At 39.0% G+C, this 19,091-nt stretch overlaps 1 long non-coding RNA gene across 1 annotated transcript in view; it reads right to left on the reverse strand.

Annotated features, from left to right (window-relative positions):
* LOC148225130 (uncharacterized) overlaps window positions 1-18,972 on the reverse strand; it is a 58,870-nt gene extending 39,898 nt beyond the window's left edge. Inside the window, exon 1 of the long non-coding RNA XR_015802780.1 lies at window positions 18,912-18,972. This is a non-coding gene — a long non-coding RNA (uncharacterized LOC148225130). The remainder of the gene's footprint in view (window positions 1-18,911) is intronic.
* Window positions 18,973-19,091: the final 119 nt, after the last annotated feature.

The raw sequence follows: 19,091 nt of genomic DNA on the forward strand, positions 1-19,091 counted from the left end.
AAAGCCCATACATAAATCTCATAGGTGATGTACATAAACACCTGTGTTGGGTAAATCATTGAATAATCCCTAAAATAGGGATCAAGGTAGAGGCTGCCAAAACTACTATTGTTCATTTTCCCATCTGCATTTCAATTCATTTCACAGGAGACACTTCCTAGTGTAAACTTATTGCAAGTTAACATAGAGATCTTGTTTTTTACCTGATGCAATGCATTAATATAAAATTGGATAATCTAACCTATATCCAGCCCTTGCTGTTTCTAAATAAAACCACCAAATAAAGTTCCTTTAGTTTATATGCTGACTCTTCTGCTTTAGGGTCCAGCTTCCTCAGTGCTAAAAGGATGGTTACAGGTGTTCATTCTTCTCCATGCCAGCCCTGCAGGTCAACTACATCCAACTGTTTTAGACACAGATGAGAAGATGAGAATTTACCTCTTTGTATTTTTTTTCTTATGTAAATACAGAATGTTTTTGGGTGGTGGCTAAAGAAATAATGTTTTCTGTCTTACATGTTACCAGGCATGACAGACAAGATAAATGACATGCTCATCAAGATATTTAATCTGCTGGAGAAACTCCTGAAAGTATTTTGAAATCTATCCCCATCTAGGAGTGTAAGTCCACATTAGATGTTGATTTTTTTACAATGCTTCTTTTTTTTCCTCAGAGATTGGTATATGATCAGTATTCCTGATTGGAGGTACTGTTTTCATTCACAACTTTAGGAAGATCTCTTGCAAAGAAAAAAGGTTAATTATTTAGATTCTCAAGCCTATAATAAATGATTATTAAATGCAGACAGGCCTTAGCCAAAAAGCTCACCAGGATTTTTGGTGTGAGTTTTTAGGTCAGAGCCATTAGATATATTTTTTCATGTCTGGATTTGAATGTGCACAAATCCTGTGAGTGTTTGAATTTCAGGTTTGGATCTTAATTTTCCATCTTTGCCCATCTTTCTAAATAGCTTTTTTATCTTGCTGCACCAATTTCTTTTTTAATGGGCTTCATGGACCTCTTGTGAAGCAATAGTACAGATATTTTCAAAGTCAAGAAAAAACTACAGCTATAATTTAAAAGTTCACTGTTACATTTTTATTTTTTATTTTTTACACACTAAATATTGGCCCAATTTCTTGTGAAGCTGTAAGCTGCAACATCTTTGTTATTCTTGTTACCATTTTTATTATGTTAAAGGGAAAAGGGAAGTAAACCTGAACTGAGCAGACTTGTCAGCACTGTCAGTGTGTTTCTGTGTAGATTCTTGTGTGAAAAAGATGAAGAAATTCTGAGAATAAAGAAGTCTGACAAAGTCCAGGAAACACTTTACCTCACTATTCTTCCTCTTTTTATTTTTTCCCCCAAATCTTTGTTTGCTTTCCCTTATTTTGGTAAAAATGATAGAATGAACATATGTGTCAAGCTGAATAGAGAAATGACTATTTATAGTCCCATTAAAAAAAAAAAAAATCCACTCTTTTCTGAGTAAAACAGTTAAGAAAACTGAAGTCTTAGAATAATCAGAGGCATTTGTTTGACATGAAAATCTATGTACATGAAATACAGAGGTATTATCATGATTACTAAAGTGGAACAGTGCCTCTTTGAAGAAGAAGCAATTTTTCATTGTGATGCAAGCCTTTGCTTCTTTTACCTTAATCCTCAAGAAAGCTTACACCATTATACATTATATTATCCTTACACCCATACAGTGCTTTTAGGACTATATTTTGCTTCATGCCTTCATTCAGTACCTCCCCAGTTGCAAAATGCATGGAGGGATCCATTTCTCTGCTTCTCTCCCTGGAAGCACTGTGAAGCTCAGTATTTCCTGTATATTAAATTTAGTGTCCAGTTGCTGCAAAAACAACAGAGGAGAGACAATTGGTGTCTTGCTTGGAGATGCAAAGTGTTTGGTCATACCCCCTAGGCAAATCCAAAGGTCTCCATAGGTTCCTCCTTTTGAAAGTTGTGGGAATCCAGAAGTTTTCCCCAAAACTGGAGAGAGTAGCTGCATGTATTTTTCAAATGTCAGTTCAGTAAGTTGCATAACCATGACAAACATGCAAATGAGTTTCACATTTCTGCAAAATAATTCACACACACACAAAATTATATTAATACATCATGGCACCAAGTCCTGAAATGCTGAGAGTCTGTTCAGAACTCTGTTATTTTCTCTTGTATAGGGCAAAGAAAGCAATAATTTTTTTGTTTGTTTGGGTTTTTTTTTTTTTTCTTGTTTTGGTTTGGTTTTGAAGGCATTTTTAAATTAAAATAAAAGCCAACAGCAAATGCCTCAGAGAGTGAACTGGAATACATATTGTACTTTTGTTTCTAATAATACAAATACTATGTCTACACTTAGCATAAGAAGCAAGCTCTTTTTAATTGATATTTTAAATAGCTTTGCAAGAACTGATGTTTTATAGTAGTCAAGGAGAGGTGACTTCCAATTTAACGAAATTTAGGAAAGCAATTTAGGAAAAGGAATTTGGATATAAAAGATATTATGAATATATCTCAATAATAGTAGCTATACTCCAAAAGAAATAGCTAATTTAATCAGATAATATCAACTCAAATATTGATCCATATGATTAAACAAAACTTTAAAACTATATTTTATAAAAACCATTTTTCTATATTTTAAATAGAAGGTTGGCTGCTTTTCCATAGGAGATTTGTCTATGTACTCACCTGAGGTTTAAAAAAAAATTAAAAATCAGACCTACTGATACTTTGTCTTTTTATATACCACATACCAATTACAGACCTAGCCTTCTGCATTACAATAAAAGGAGTCTTCCTTCCCCCATGAGGTGTCTTCCTTCCCCCATCTTGGTCCCAGAAAGCATTATTACTCAGAAAGTTTCACAGCTGGAAAAAGGGTAAGGAAATATTTGAGAGCAAGTATTTTCAAGTAATTGATAACTCATTTTAATTAAAATGTTTCTGAAACTGTATCTGAGCATTTAGTGTGTGTAGACTGCAGTGCATCAGAGTCTTGAAAAATGAAAAAAAAAGCATCCATTTGCTTTGTAAATATATTTTTAGTGGCTGGAAAATTTTCTTGCAAATAATTTTGTGTTGTGCCAGGTGCTGACACCTCTGCAGCCTTTCTTGCAGTGGTTTATGGCTTTGTCTAAACCGGGGTAATTGCGCACGATGGTTTATACTGTGACGAATTGCTCTCGCATTTACAGGACTCTGCACAGTTGTTGGGTTTAGCACTGCTATATAAAGCATTAAGCTTATTACGCCCAAAAGAATTAAATTATACGGAGGCAATTTGATTACTTGTGTACAAAGGAAGACACAATTGCAATGAGGTAAAAGCTTGAAGTGAATGCTGTTAACAGTAATACTTTGCAATCAAAGTATTTTCTTAAGCATTTTCATGAAATCTATTTTCCCTTTTATTCAGTTCATTTGCTGTCCCTGTAAAATGGCTTTTGCCTTCCAGATGTTTCAAAGTATGAAAGCTGATTGAGCTTTTTAACCTTATCTCAGGATTTATACACACTACACAAAATATTGTGCTCGCAATCTGTATCAGAAATTCTGGATTTGTTGAATTTCTTTCAAAATGTAAAATGATAGGCATCTTCATTTAAATTTTTCTTGAAACATCCAGGTCTGCCTAGAAATTGTGATACAAAAAAAATAATAGCACTCACTAATTTCAGCCTGCCAAAATTAGATCTGTCATGAATGGAAGCTGGTTGATATTTCATTAGCATAATTTTTAGTTGAAGAAAATGTAAAACATAAGTGCCTCATGGTGGTCTGATAACTGCTGGAGAAGAGAGAAGACTGTTGAAGTAATGAAGCATCACTGGGCAGATCAAAAAATTCTTGCAGAAGTAGGTTACTCAAAATCAGCACCTTGCCTTCAGAAGCAGGTAATGATGCAGTGATGGCAAGTGCTGTCTTGTGGGCAGCCTTCACAACACAGCTATTTTCAGCAATATATAATTTGATAATCATTTTCATCTCAGTACAGTTTAGTATATTTATTCCTCCATAAGTTTTAATTCCGCTTAAGAGGAATGATCCTATCAACATAAAGAGGTCATAAGGATTGCTGCATGATCAGATTAACCTCTCTTTGACTTCATTGCCTCCAAGCTTTAGATCAGTTCTCCTTGATTTTGGAAACAGTTTGTGTGCTGTTTCCAGGCTACTCTGTCCAATTTATTGACATTATACTATATTTACTTAATACTATCTATTGTTTTATTTATCTCTATTAATATTTATAGGTCCCTTCCCACGGTATAGCCTGATTCCATGAGGATAACATTATCTAGATGATATATTTTAGGACTTTTCTCTGTCTTCATTTTTTAAAACTTTTTATTTTGTAACTAGTTGGTTGTACCATACATAAAAACAATTCACATTGGCATTAATAACAATCTCTTTCCTTCTTTACAAACTGAGGCAAACAAACAACTATTAATAGCAGTGCCACTTGCAGAACTAGATGCATCAGAACTTCCACTTATTAAGACTAAAGTAATATGGATTTGTGAATCTTAGCTTACTGTTAGGGAAGTTTTTAAATGCTTGCTATGGTGCTTGAAAGTATAGATGTGAATTACCTCTTGTGGTTGATTACAACAACCCTACATCCTCATTCTTTCTCATTACCTGTGTTGAGCTTGAAGCACCTGGCTCCTGGAGGTTTTATTCAGAGAGCTGAGAGAGAATGTTGACTTTGTTTCTATCCAGGATAAAAATATGGAATGAAAGAAAACAGGCATGACTTGGGGTTTTGCCTAACCAGGGTTTATGCAGTATGCTTATGCTTCAGGACCTGCTTAATAGTTTTTTAATTAGTGCTGTTGTTATCCATGTGCTTGCTTGAGACATAACCATGTGAGGGTAAATGATTCCTTAGCAACACTTCCCTGGAACTCTTACGTTCTGTATTGTTTTCCAGACAGTGACATCAGCTCTTCAGGAGAAATTTGGTAACTGGATATGAATATATTGCTACTGTGTTTTGGTATTGTTATTACCTGTATTGTTGCTAATTGTGTTTGTACTTGTGGTATGGTATTTTAAGGAATGTACGGTATTCCATAACTGTTAGATTTCAGGCACAATGTTCAATTTAATTCTGACTTTTCTGGCCCAGGTTCTTAGGATAATTCAAATCTGTGTATTAATTACTATGCAGAATATAAACTGATTTTGATTTATTTAATCTGGATAGCTTCAAGTGGGATAAATAACACACAGGAAATGTGCCTGAGATTCCATTCAATATCTGAACATGAATTGTGTTGTAGTCATTGTGCATGGTACTCCATAAACCGACGGCAAAAAGCAAATTTATAGCCATTTTGAGTAGAGCTGGATCCAAGCAGTTTATTTATGTATGAGATTCACTTATTTCAGAAAATCCACTGAGCACTAATCCTGACTTTGCTTCAGTTGACATTGAAAAAAAGAAAAAAAAATTGCAGTGCTTTTTATAGTGTTTACTCCAAAGGATGGAAACCTTGACCCATGCTCAAATGAAGGAATTTTCTTTTGTAGAATAAACTTGGAGATGTGGAAGTGTTAATTTTTTCTAGCAAGTCTGAATTATTGCTGTTTCTCTTCAACCCAAATAAATATTTTTTTCTTATTCTCTCCCACCTTTCTTTTTCACCTCTTGAAAATTAAGAGTCTATATTTAAGAACAGGTCTCAACTTACACACTAAACCTGCAATTTCCATTGTATTTACAAGTCAGAATGATTTATATCTACTACTTTCAACCTCTGTGTTTGTCTAGTAACACAGTAAATGTCACTGCAGGTAAAACTGCATGTAAGCATATTCAGACGAACTATTAAAAAAAAGTACTTGTTTTCATTACATATCATATCACTTCCCAAGTATTCCCAAGTTTAGATATCCTGTGCATTTTCTTGAGGATTATAATTTAATTTCAGTATGAAAGCAATTAAAGAGAATATTTCTACTTCTGTATTTTTTGCTTGTTTTTCTCGTGTTGCTTATTTTCTCCATGCCTTCAAAATAATCAAAGTTGTGTGTGATTTCATGAATGTGTCTTTGTGTAAGATACAGCTGCAGAAGAAACAAAACAGATTCTGATGAAGGGTGAGGGAGGTACTTTCAATGACTAATGTGTTTGGCTTTGTATTGTTGCCTGTCTGCACAACAGCAAGGCATTAGATAAAAGAAAGCAATAAAGGAAGACTTTAAAAAGTGAGATAGAAAGGTACAATAATGATACTGGTACAAATTCCCTCTATCTCTTCAAAGATATAGAGAAAAGTGTTTGAGTATTGGTTAGATTGGGATAAGGGTGCTTGGCAGGAATAAAACATAGATAAGTCAGTAATCCTCAATCAGGGAAAATCACAAATATCAGAAGTCCTGAAAATAGCTGGAAGCTTGAAAAGAAAGAAGCTATCAAAAATGTGGCATCGATATCAGTTCAAAACAACAGGATGATTTTTTGTTTGTTTTCTTTTCAGTAGAGGGATTTGCTCACAAAGAGAATTTATTTATTTATTACTTTTCCCAGAGGCTTTTTACCTTGCAAAAGGTAATATAAATTACTTTGTTTCTAAAATCTTGTGTCAGCACAAACACGCTGTGACAAGTTCCCCCAAGGAAAGTCCTGTAGGGTCCAAATCCCAGCTGAAATTCCTGAGTGAACCATGCTGAATATTTGCTACCTGACTGCTGGTCGGAGTGACTCTGATTGCAGAACACTGACTTGAAAGGTAGAAAGGCCTGAGGATCTGTACATCTGGCAGTACAGGTGGCTGCTCATCAAACCATGGAGCACCATCGGAGATTTATTTTGAATCCTATCACTGCTTACAAAAGTATGATGGAATTGCAAAATAACCTTCACTGATTATCTTCTATCGAATTTATATTCATTATTATCTCTTCCTGGACTGCATTTAGACTAACAGTCTTGAGCAGTTTGTACCTGATCCTGCAGTGATCCTGTGCACAGCACACACTGACTTTCCTCCCTACTGATGTTTCGTCTTCCAGTGTAAACTGGAATACAGGAAATAAAGATAGAGGAAGAGAGAAAATTATATTGAATTGCAGCTTATTCCACCACAGAATGCAGCCACTGCCTGCACCCAGGCTTGGGGTCTAACAGCACCTGCAGTTTGGATGAACCATTAATTTCAACAGAAGCAGTACAACGCCCAGAGCTGAGTAGCACAGCCACTTCTTTTGAACTGGAGTGATTTCTGGGAATGACGTAGGTTGGACATTAGATAACCAACACCAAATGCATAGTTTTCGAAAAAATAATACTTGTTTTCCCATATCCCATTTGAATAGTTTCACTTACAGAGGAGACAAGGCATAGTGTCACCAGCTCACTGTCCTGATTATTTTCTTGAGCATCAAGCCTGAAAAAGATTGAGCTGTTTCCATCTGTGTGCCTCGGTACATCTGTTAAGCTAAATAGATTGAAGGGATTGGAAAATTCTACCAGACAAAACACTGATTTCTGTGCTTTTCATAGATGGAAATGACCTAGCTACTAAAAAATGTTTTATTTCATAAAGAAAACACAGGTGACTTAGAATATACAGTACTGCCCAAAGCTTATTCTCTAAGTTCTGTCATCCTTATCAAGTATTTCAGAAAACAGATATTATGTCTGCTGTTTGGATACATTGCAAATATATTATCAGCGTGAAAAACCCACAAATAAATGAATATAATATATCAAATATATTACTTACAATACTGGATGTTCTCACAGAATGTGAGTACCAAGAATCTCCATGAAAACTCTAGTATCAATAATATTAACTCATCAGCAAAAAGGTTATAATAATATTTTTTTCCCTCCCCCATGACACACTGGGGCTTAAACAAGAAGCATTTATTAATTTATGTAAAATTCTGCTCTGGTCTAGGTTTGCATACAGCTTGGTGTAAGAAATTATTGTTTTATCTGACTTTATGTTTGGCACATATAAATCATTGTATGATAGTTTGATGCATATGTGTGTGTGTGTACATATAAATATATATATATATATAGATAGATAGATAGATAGATAGATAGATAGATAGATAGATAGATAGATAAAACGCAGTTGTAAGAAGCTTGGAGAGGATCACAGGAGGTAGTTCTAGACACCACAAGTCTAAACAATTTAGAGCATTATCTTCATGTTTAATGCCATTCAGTATCCTGTGTGAATTATGTTAGGGCAGTGACTATTTATCTGCTTGTGGATAGAATCTACGTAGGTATTAGAGGAACAAACTCAGCAAAGTCAAAGAGCATCAGTAACCACAATGGAGTAAAATGGCACAAACATATCTGAAATTCTTGTTATTTTCATTTTATAAAAGCAGTTCGAGTGACCTGCAGCCATTATTTTAAGGTAACCATATTTCCAATCATCAGGAACAGCACTATTTTAGGCGTAAAATCCTAAACTGGCAGTTTTCTTTATTCTGCTCTGCCTAGAATAGAAAAAATTGAGATGAAGGGCAAAAAAACCCACTGAGCTGATTCTTCCATCTGTATAGTAACAAAGGGAAGAAAAACAAGGGGAAAACACACATAGGTATCTACCAGGATCTGCCCTGATCAAGATAATTGCCTCATTGTGTCTATTATGAATGCTGTCATGACTTTGGCCTGATACAATGGAGACCACAAAATACATATTTGCTACTTATTGAGAATGTTATGGGAAAAAAAAAATATTTTATACAAGGGTAGCAATACGTCTTTAACAAATATGATCTAGCCATAACATTCTGGCACATGGATTGCTGAAACAATTGTTACTGGGGAGAGGTTCTGACAGGAAGACTAATATCCTGAAGTAAATTTGTTTTCAGGTCTCCTTTTAGAAAGGCTTTCTTTTTTCAGCTTATTGCTGAAGGATTGTGTGATGAGAGAGCTGGAGGTTTTCCTGTGTGTGCCTTTCCCTGGGGGCTTCACCGAGGAAGAATTATTGTAAATTCACAATATGCTCTGGGAGGCAAAAGACACAAGAAGATCTATGGGCACAAGCTGAAGATTATTCCCATATCTTTCCTTTTCTTTGTCCATTTTTTGGACTGGCTAATTCTAGAACATGTGTGAAAGGCAACATACCTAGGAAATTAAATAGAGTTTAGATATTGTCAATGACCCAGATACTGCTCATCAGACATATGTACTATGTAGAATTTATAGAATTCCTAGTATGGCTCTCTCTAGTATGGCCACTGTAACTACTGGCATAACAGCTCTAGGAAAATTATTTTTAATGTAACAACATATTGATGACTAGCTCTTACAGTAACTTTTCTAAATGAACTATTATAAGATAATAACTTCCATGCTTTTATGAGCTACTTGTGGAACTCAATAATTTTCTCTTTTGTCTATTTTTTCAGATATTTTTTAATGTCCTCTTTTTGGTCTCAAGTTGCTCCACGTCCATTGTTAGTTTTCTCTTCAATACCCATCTCTTTTAACTATTGTCTTATTGTTATTTCTGAATTTCCTTATTTGCTGTACTTACTGTCTTTGCTTTTCATCAGTTTTATCTTCCTGTTCTATTCTGGTTGCATTTCTAGAAAAGTACTGTAGGAATCCCACTTTTAGAAAGTAAGACTTAAACATTTCTGTGACTCTGATTAATTGTCCCAAGACATTTTGTTATTAAACATCTCAAGATTGTTTAGAGATGCTTAATTACTTCTATCAGATAAGGAATGAATAAACGAACCAAGAACAACACAGCGTTGTAGTATTATTTAGCATGCAAAATACTATGCCAGATATCCTGATCTGATGGAATTAGGGAACTGAATGCAACATAGACTCAATTCACTTCATATTATTATAACTATTCATATTTGTAGTAGGTATAGTAGGAATGTTTACCAGGAAACAAGCAAACAAAACAGAAAATAGAAAATTTGACAGAGTTGTTCCATTTTATTCACTAAGATAACTTCAATAGTTGAGGTAAGTTTCAGTTGCAACTCCTGATTCCTTTAGGCTTGAAGTAGAAACAAACACAGGAATTCTTTCATCTTTGGAAATTCAAATCACATCACACTGGCCTGGAGACATTCTGCAGATCATAGGCCACCTTAAGGCAAGCCTGAAGGCCAGCTGAAAAGTTCAGATAGACCAACATGCAGCTGCTTGTCTTTCTCAACATAGAGGAGATCGCCTCACCCAATTTCTGTGGTTATTACTTGGTTTATTTTCAAATCCTACTCTACTTGAAAATATTGTCATGTGTGCCATGAAAGGACTAATATTGTCATGTGTGCCATGAAACGACTATCAACTACTTTTGAAGGATCATTTATCATGCTGCACATTATTAGGGAAACCTCACCCTTAACTTTGTAAGCTGAAAGATCTCAGATTAAAACTTACTAAATGTGGACTCAGGGAATTCCTATAAAAGGAATCCTGGAAAAAGTAATGAAAAAGTAATGTTTGCTGGAGTTTTGCTGCCTCTAGGACATCCCTGTTGGTAGGTCTTCCTTATGAAAGAAGCTGTGAACTGGCTCTGATATACACTCTCAGAAATAACAAGCAGTAATTTATACCTCTGAAATGAGCAATTTTTAATCTCTGGTAGATAGTTTAGAAAACAGACTCATTGCTTATTTAGGGAAAATGGTGAACTTCTAAAGCTTCATGGCATCTTGCTGATGCAATCTATTGTAGTGTTAGGATAATAAGAATATTTGTGCAAAACACTGAAGAAAGAGTTCTGACACTATTTGCTGAGATTATCAGAATTTCTAAGAAAACTGACATAAGAAACCTGGTAATGTGCAGGTTTTAAAGCTGGTTTAATCTAGTGTTTTTAGAAGATTAAAGACATACACTAAAAACAAGCACTTCTTTTTAAAAGACCTTTCATTGCAAAGAATGCCGATGATATCTCTAATCCACTCGAGTATTTTGTAATTAATTTACAATGTCATATATATATATATATAATCCAAAATACAATTTATAAATGAGGCAGCATTCTTTAGAAGAAACAGAACAGCTTTTTTTTTTCCACTGGACAGATAGTTTTCTAATTCGGTATCTTCATTATTCAATATCTTTATTGTTGTAAACAGAAAAATATTTTGAGGAAGTTCTGAACTACAAAAGAACACACTAGACATTGGTCTGTTGTTCTTTAGTATGTGTATAACATACAAAAAAAATTTAAGAGACAGCTTCTGCATAGCTGAGATTGTTAAAATCTTACTTTTCAGACAACACCCGAGGCTCTACTCTGAAGCTGATACTAGATAGCTAGTTGGGAAAATGAACATGCAGGTCACTATAACTGAGGAACTAAAAATTTTTCTTGCAGGCAGGCCACACTGATTAGAAGGCTTCGGGAAGACTCATTACAAGCAAGTATTGAATACTAAAAGTCAGTCTGTGAGCCGACAGAATTCAGAGAACCAGAGATAATGAGACTATAAAGAGGATATGTAGCTAGCAACAGTTGTGGCTTGCTTAGGGATACATGTAAACACAGTCTGGTTGAGACACTTAACAGGATAAATGCAGAAAAAAATAGAAAGAATAAAGCAAACAATGCATCAAATGGTTTGGGGGCAGTTTTCAGTACATGCATGTTCTCTATTAATAGTAAGAAGAAATAACAAGCCATGATTACTATTTGCAGAATAAAAGCATTCAAGTTTTTCCTACTGAAAAGATACCTGCTCCTGTTAACCTTTCTCCAGTGTTATTGTTTGCTCTATGTAATGTGGTAGCTCTCAGGATCCATGCTGGCTTCACTTCTTCAAAGGCAGCTGTTTCCCTACTTTCCTGCCCTAACAGATGCATTGTTTTCTCTCTTCCTCAGGTGGCTCAGTCAGGGATGAAATAAAAAAACAAAATAGCTGGAATGACAGAAAACTTTAGTCACTCTGGATGGGAAAGTATGTTAGATGTCTAAATTAAAAAGCCTCTAAAAACACAATTGCTCAATGAGAAAATGTCTCTAGGAGTAAGCCCATAGCACATTACCTGGGGAGGCTGCAGTCTCCTTGTGACAGAAGGCAGTAAATGATGGGTGGGGCAATCAGCTGTTAGGGATGACACAGATTCAGCTCACTATGCTTTGGAGAACTATGGACTCAAGGAATGACTGCATATTGTATCACGTCAATGAAAATAATGTGAATGAAATTAACATAGACCACAATTTTATTCTCAAGCAGGCTATTTCTTGAGCAGGTATTAAAATCACCGCGTTTGGGCTTTCTTGTTTGTTTTCTCTCATCTATTATTAATTATGCATTATATTTGTGGAAATCTCTCTGCGTAATTATACAGACCTCATATAAATTTTAGCCTTGGTCTTTGGCATTTAGATATCTGTGTACCTATTGCTATTTTTGTTTTATTCTTCTCTTTGTATACCCACTAGACTCAATAGGAAGTCCTAGAATGAGAAATAACACAATTGCCATTGATACAATGCCTGTAGCTCATCTTAATCATGGTAAGGTTTATAAAGTAAAATTAAAATTCATGACACCTAAATTTATTAAAATTAGCTCAATTTTCTCTTTACAGAAATAAAACTCTGGCACGGAAACAGCATTGTCATGTCGAATTTAGATAATTTTTTTACTCATTAGTCTTACTTTGTGCATACCCTTTCCTCTTAATGAGAGCAGAAAGAGAATTTGCAGCCTACTGAGTCAGCCATCATAATTGTAAGCTTGTTTCAGGACCTCTCAAACCACAGGTTTTGTTAAAATTATAAGCCAATTAAGCAACAAAGCCCTCTTAATAAATAGAGTGCAGTAGTGTTTTTAAAGCAGAAGTAAAATTATCATCTCTTTAAGCATTTGTTGTGTCTATAAGAGAACAGAAGGTCTTGGTGCAACAAGATTGCATTTGTGGTGCAGCTGGATCATATGCTGCCCACATTTGCTGATTGTCATGGTGATTTATTGTTGTGACCAGAACTTTCCTGCTTCTGTGTCCTAGTGATTGTAGGCTATTTGGAACATTTATGGCCAAAAGCATCACAAATGTTTTCTGAGGTTAAATCCGTATTAGTAAACTTAACAAGTGGTGTGGAACTTGTAGGATGTTAAAACAACCACTGGTAGATTTAAATTGTTAAAATCATCCTTTAGACAGCTTCAGCATGTTCCCACATGATTCCCAGGGGCAGCTCAGGGGTAGGACAGGCCAGTGGACGTTTGCAATCACCTTAATTTGGAAACTAAGAAAATATAATAGTCTGGATCTGATTCCTTTTGTGCCAGTGAGCCTCAGGGGCAGAGAAGGATCCCAGGAACATAATGTATTTGTTGATCCTGGCGGTTTGACTGCAGGAAACATAACACAATGTATGCAAACCCAGCATTTTTCTCTTACTAGGTTTGTAGCTGCAGACTTAACGCTATGCAGACTCATGTAACAAACATAAACTTCCTCCCATCACCAAGGAAGGAGGGGAGGAGGAAGGAGGGGCTGTCAGTCATACTGGTGTCTAACTGCTGGTGTCTTGGTTAAGAGGTTCTCTTGGGTCATCCTGGCTTGCCATTGGGAAGAGTGGCTTGTTATCACTGATTGCTTTATGTCTTCCAGTACTTGACTGGTAGTGAATTATGTCGGATTAAAATGAGTGGCTTTTTACTTTTCAGGACAAAGGCCCTTGGGCATAATAATGGAAAACTATTTTAGCTATAACATAACATTTACTTTCAATGCTTGTGGGAAAAAGAGAATTGATGAATGTTTTAGGAAGACAACTTTCATTTAAGTTGCTTGCTATATCTGTACAGTTCTTCAGAACTAACTTTTTGGTTTCAGATTAAAAAAATAGTTCTCTTGAACAAAGAGGGGTGGTTTCTGTATAAATTTGTTCTCTTCTACTTGTTTCTGCTTACAAGAAAAAAACTGAGAATAATAAGCAATGTACTGACTTTTATATTTACTTTATAATAATATTGCTCCTTTATCCCTGTACTTAGAGGCAAAATATGCTTTTTGGTTTATATATCATAGGATCTGAGCAAAATCACGATCCTGCCTTACGGATGATTCTTACTAATTTTCGAAACTTTTCCCAAGTTGAAAAATCCTGAATACAGTCTTTAAATGTGTTTTTCATCTACTCAAGATTTTTTTGGAGGCTCTGTTGGAACAATTAAGACTACAGATTACATTGGATTAGTGTAAGTCAATGCATTTAAAATAATTAAAACACCATTATTAACCAAGACCTATCAGCAGGAGCCAGTATGTGAGGATGATATTCTACTTGTCCAAATACTAATTACATTTCATATTTTTCATCCTTGATATGGCTCTTCAACTTCTGGAAATGCTGCGCAAGTAAATATCCAATAAAATCTGGGCGTGATTTTAAACACTAACACACAAGAAGCACCTGCAAGAATAGTGGGAGTGGAGAGGCAGGTGTCTGGATGGGAGAAAAGAAAAAGAATGTGGTGGTTCTGTCCTATGTTGACAAAAATATAAATAGCAGGGTGGGGGAAGGGGAAGTTTATTGTCAATTCCATTTTCCCATTAAAACTCTAGACAGATCATTTGGTACCAGCAAATGAGGCTTCTGTAATATTAGTCCCATTACTGACTTTCTTTGTTCTCTATGTAATTACCTCTAAGTTTTAAAAAGTGGGGTAGAATCTCTCTCAACAATCCTTGTTTCTCGCAGTGATATGTTTGCATGACTCTTCCAGTCACCAAAGAATCCATACATGGGTGATTCACTAACTCTCATTCATCTTTCACAAGTGATTACTTCCCTGAAATGAGTAGGAAGACTCGTCTGAGTTGCTATAGATATACCTTTGTAGCGGAACACAGAATATAACAGCAAAATCAGCAATAGTTCTGTATATTCATAAAACCTGAGATGCATAAATGACAAGTTTTAAATCCCAATCTTCTTTCCATGTCTCCAGGGAAGGAGAAAAGAAATCACAGATAGCCAGCCTAGATTTCTTCTGTGTTATTTGCACTGCAAACAGCTAGAACAAGTCAGCACAGAGAATTAAGCTGACGGAAGTAAAACTTTGGCCACGGACAGAAAGAGTAGGATAAAAGCTAGAAATGAGTCAGAGATGGCCCTAAGATAAAAAGCAGTGTTTATAATTCTTATAAATTCCTCTCAAATGACAAGATTTTTGTTGGTCTCATAGTGACCCTGTGAATCTCCAGCACTCTCAGGAATTTCTGTCTGTTTAGTAGAAGTCTTCCAAATAGCCCCTATGTTATGAAATGAGTGAGGGGCCAGGAGACAGAGCTTAGGAGGAAACTGTTCAGGGCAGGAGATGCAGAAATCAGGCAGAATGTGGAATTGCGTGGAACAAAACTATACAGCTCATTTTGGAGTTAGGGCAACAAGTGTGACTGCTGACAAATGAGAGCTCTGGAAGTTTTCAGAGGATGATAACTGCAAGGCATACTGGATACTGGACCTCACATATGCTGGGGATGCGGAAAGGCACAGCTCACTAGAAGCACAAATATTTTTCTTAAAAATCTCATCACTGATTGGTGTCACAGTTCATATCTCTAAGTGCAAAATTGCTGGATTTGAGTATCAGGAGAAAAATGATTGCTTGTGGTTTGAGAGGATTTATTCCAGTAAGATGTGTTCTTTACTTTAGACATAGCAAAACACCTGGGTAGTAGCCTTAGGATAAAATGAGAAGAGATTAGAGTACTATATGCATGAAAGTGATCTCCACAGGAATTAAACACTTTAAAATTGTCCTCATGACATTAACAACAGTCATCCTTTGTGAGACCAAATATGCTGTTAAACACAATACATTAGTTCAAAAATGGAAAATAATAAAAAGTACAACAAAAAAAACATACTGTGAAGGAGATTCTAAGATTGCTGAATAATGGTCATATAGTTTTTCTTGTTTTACACTCAATATGAGGCAACATCTCTACCCAAATTATCAAATAGAAAATATTGAGAGTGCATTAGGCAAAGAGACAGTAAGAACATCAGATGAGAAACTGATTTGCAAAAGTTGTGCATAAGTTTTAGAATTTTTTAGTTAACTGCCAAAAAGGCCCCAGTGATGGATAAGGACATTCTCCATGCATTCTGCAATTCTCTGTGTGCAGAACATCTGAAATGTCATATTTGCTGTTAAACAGGTGGCTGCCTGTTTAACAGCAAATATGACATTTCTGAGTGGATTTTTAACAGCAGGCAGTGGATTGGATTACAAATGTACAGAAGATGCAACTTCTGCCTAGCAGCATGAATTTACCTTACTCTCGATTTCCAAATTAGGGAGCTAGTACCTTAGTACTAGCTAGTACCTTAATTAGTACCTTGCTTGTGCTATGCAATTCCCATGGCTTCAGAAGGGAACTGGGAGATGAAGTCCATCATGGAGGCTACTTCCCTCTTCATGCAACCCCCAGCAGATTTGGAGTCAGCAAATAATACAGCATAAGTATGGATGTCTCTCTGCTATCTAGGTAGCACAAGAGATCAAGAAAGAGTCGTGATCTTGAGGCAGTGGAGAATAAGAAGTCTTTGTTCAATCTCAAAGTGAATAAATAAAAGACTGGAAGCAATTAAATTAAAAATTAGAAGAGGAGACATGAACAATGACTGTAACCTTTCAACATGAAGGTAATGTAAGTGAAGAGAAGAGCGAAAGCAGAGCAGCAATTTATGTTGTATGGAGTGATCACAGCCCACTTGTGTGGACAGAGAAAGAAACCAGTGAATAGGAAGAGGCTTAGACTGAAACCAGCACTGAAGGGGACTGGGAAGCTTAGGTTGGAAGAAACCGAGTGCTCCCATAGATGGATGTGTTTGGAGTGAAGAAAGTGCATGAATTTCCAGTTTCAGCTCTAAAATCAAAAGAAGAAAGGGGCTGGAAAAGAGAAGGAAGTGAGACATTTGTTTTTTCTAGGATGCTGCTATGATCTTTTGAAGAGAGATGAGAGTGAAGAGGAAAGGGACAGAGATAAAGAGCTACCAAAAAATTGGCGTCCTCTGCAAAAATGTTAGGTCAGAAAGTTGACAGGACTGACTGCAAGGCAGCGACTTCATAAGGCATAAGGTCCTGCCACTATATTTTTTCAAAACTGTTGTATTCGGAAGACTTATTTTTTCAAAACATCATTTGACAAATCCCTGGCATTGACAAGCCCATCTTGTCAAAGGCATCGTTCAGGTTTAGTCAAATGCTTTTTATCTGCCTGTTGTGGCTCCAGTGTACTTTGCCCCTGGCATAGGACTGCGGAGGGACCCGGCGGGGCCCGGCCCGGCCCGAAGGGACCCCGCGGGACCGAAAGCATCACCCCGGGGCAGCCGCTGGGCCGCGGGGCGGGCGCCGCGCTCAGCCCTAAGTTTTTGCCGTGCGATAACACCGGGACCACCGCTATCTCTTCTGTCGGCAGGGCGGAACAGAAACGCCCCTGAAACCAGGGCTCCAGTAAGCAGCGAAGGAAGGGGCGAGCCCCCCGCCGCGGGTGCGATGTTGCAGCCCGGCCAGCCCCTGCGGAAGGGCAGCCAGAGCAGCACCACGGACACTGCCCCGGCCACACTGCCTCGGCCTCCCGCCCGGGGGGACCGCACCGCGGGGCCGGGGCCGAGCCTGCAGCTGCGGTCGGGGCAGGATCGTCCGTCCCCACGGGGCGCGGGTGCGTCCGAAGGGAGAATAGGATGCTCTTGCGGACTCTCGTCTCAGCCGTGACCGCGAACAACCCGTGTTTACACAGGGCGAGTCCCCGGCTCTCAAGTTTAGCGCTGAGACAAAATTTATTGCGGTTATTTCAGGGGAAGGAAGAGCTCTGATGCTTGCGGCAGCGGCGGCGAAAGGGATGGGAGGGAGAGAACGGGCAGGGAAGCGACGGCGGGTCAGAGCGGCACCGGGGCTCTCCTCGGACGGTTTTACTAGTCAGCAATTTGGCAGTAACTTTCCCATGCAACTCCTTTCATTTGAAACAAGTGTTTAGCCGAAAACGTCAGCGTAATATCTCCGAGATTCACCACCTAATGAGACAGGAGCCGCGTCCTCGGTCACTGAGACCCGCCGGTCCTCCCGGTGCTTGGCGAGCTACAACCTCGCCCCCAATGATTCCCCAGTTCTGTCCCCAGGTGTCCTGCTGTCCTTGGCCTCGGTGGAGCCTGGTGCCTTTCCGCTTCTCCCCCAGTAAGCCCCTATTTTGGGCTGTCGCGCTCTATTTTTGGTTTCTTTGCTGGGGCGACCTGCGGCTGTGACGGTGTCAGCCCGGCGGAGGCGGGGAGCGAGGGGTGGGACGGGGGAGGAGGAGTGACAGACACGGAGCTCACGGTGCCACTGAGCTGGTGTCACCTGTCTTTCAACCTGAACGGTGTGATTCTTTTTTTCCCCTACGATTATTTTCTGTTATTTGGGCTACATAAGCCCTCGGAGCTGACCTTCCTTCTCACTGGCCGCGGAGCCCCGCTCGCATCGCTCCTCGGCCACCAGAGGCTCGAGGTTTTTCCGTCTCCCCATGCCCATGCCTATGCCCATCCGCATGCCCATGCCCATCCCGGAGCGCTCCCGCCGAGCCGGTCCTCCCTCTCCTGGCGTGACCTTCCCAACATGGCGGCGCGGCCGCCCCTGCTCCCTCCGCCCGCCGCCGCCGCGAGGGGCCTCCCCGGCGAGGGGGCGGTGGCGGCTGTCAGCCGGGCGGGGCGGGACCCGGCCGGGAGCGGGCGCGGGGCCGGGCCGGGCGGTGCGGGGCGGTCCCGGCGCCGCGCACTCTGACAGGCGCTCGGCCAGCAGACGGCGGCCGCGCCGGGGTGCAGAGCCCGCCGCGCACCCTCCCACCGCCGCAGAGGAGCCGGCAGGGAGACGGCGTCGCCTCGGCGGGGAGACGCGGCGCTGGAAAGCCCCGACCGCCCCCATACCTGTGCCCTCCGGGGGCGGTGAGTGGGTGTAGCCGCCGCCGATCACCTGGGAACCCGCCCCGCAGCGCCTCCGCCTCCCGTCCTCGCCCGCCCGGGGAAGGCGCCACCGCCGCTGCGAGCGAGCGAGCTCCGGGCGGCCGAGGGCAGCAGGACCGGGGCGGCGGGCGGAGCGAGGCGAGG

This window comes from Sturnus vulgaris, chromosome 1, assembly GCF_052056855.1.
Source record: "Sturnus vulgaris isolate bStuVul1 chromosome 1, bStuVul1.hap1, whole genome shotgun sequence".
Lineage (NCBI taxonomy): Eukaryota > Metazoa > Chordata > Aves > Passeriformes > Sturnidae > Sturnus > Sturnus vulgaris.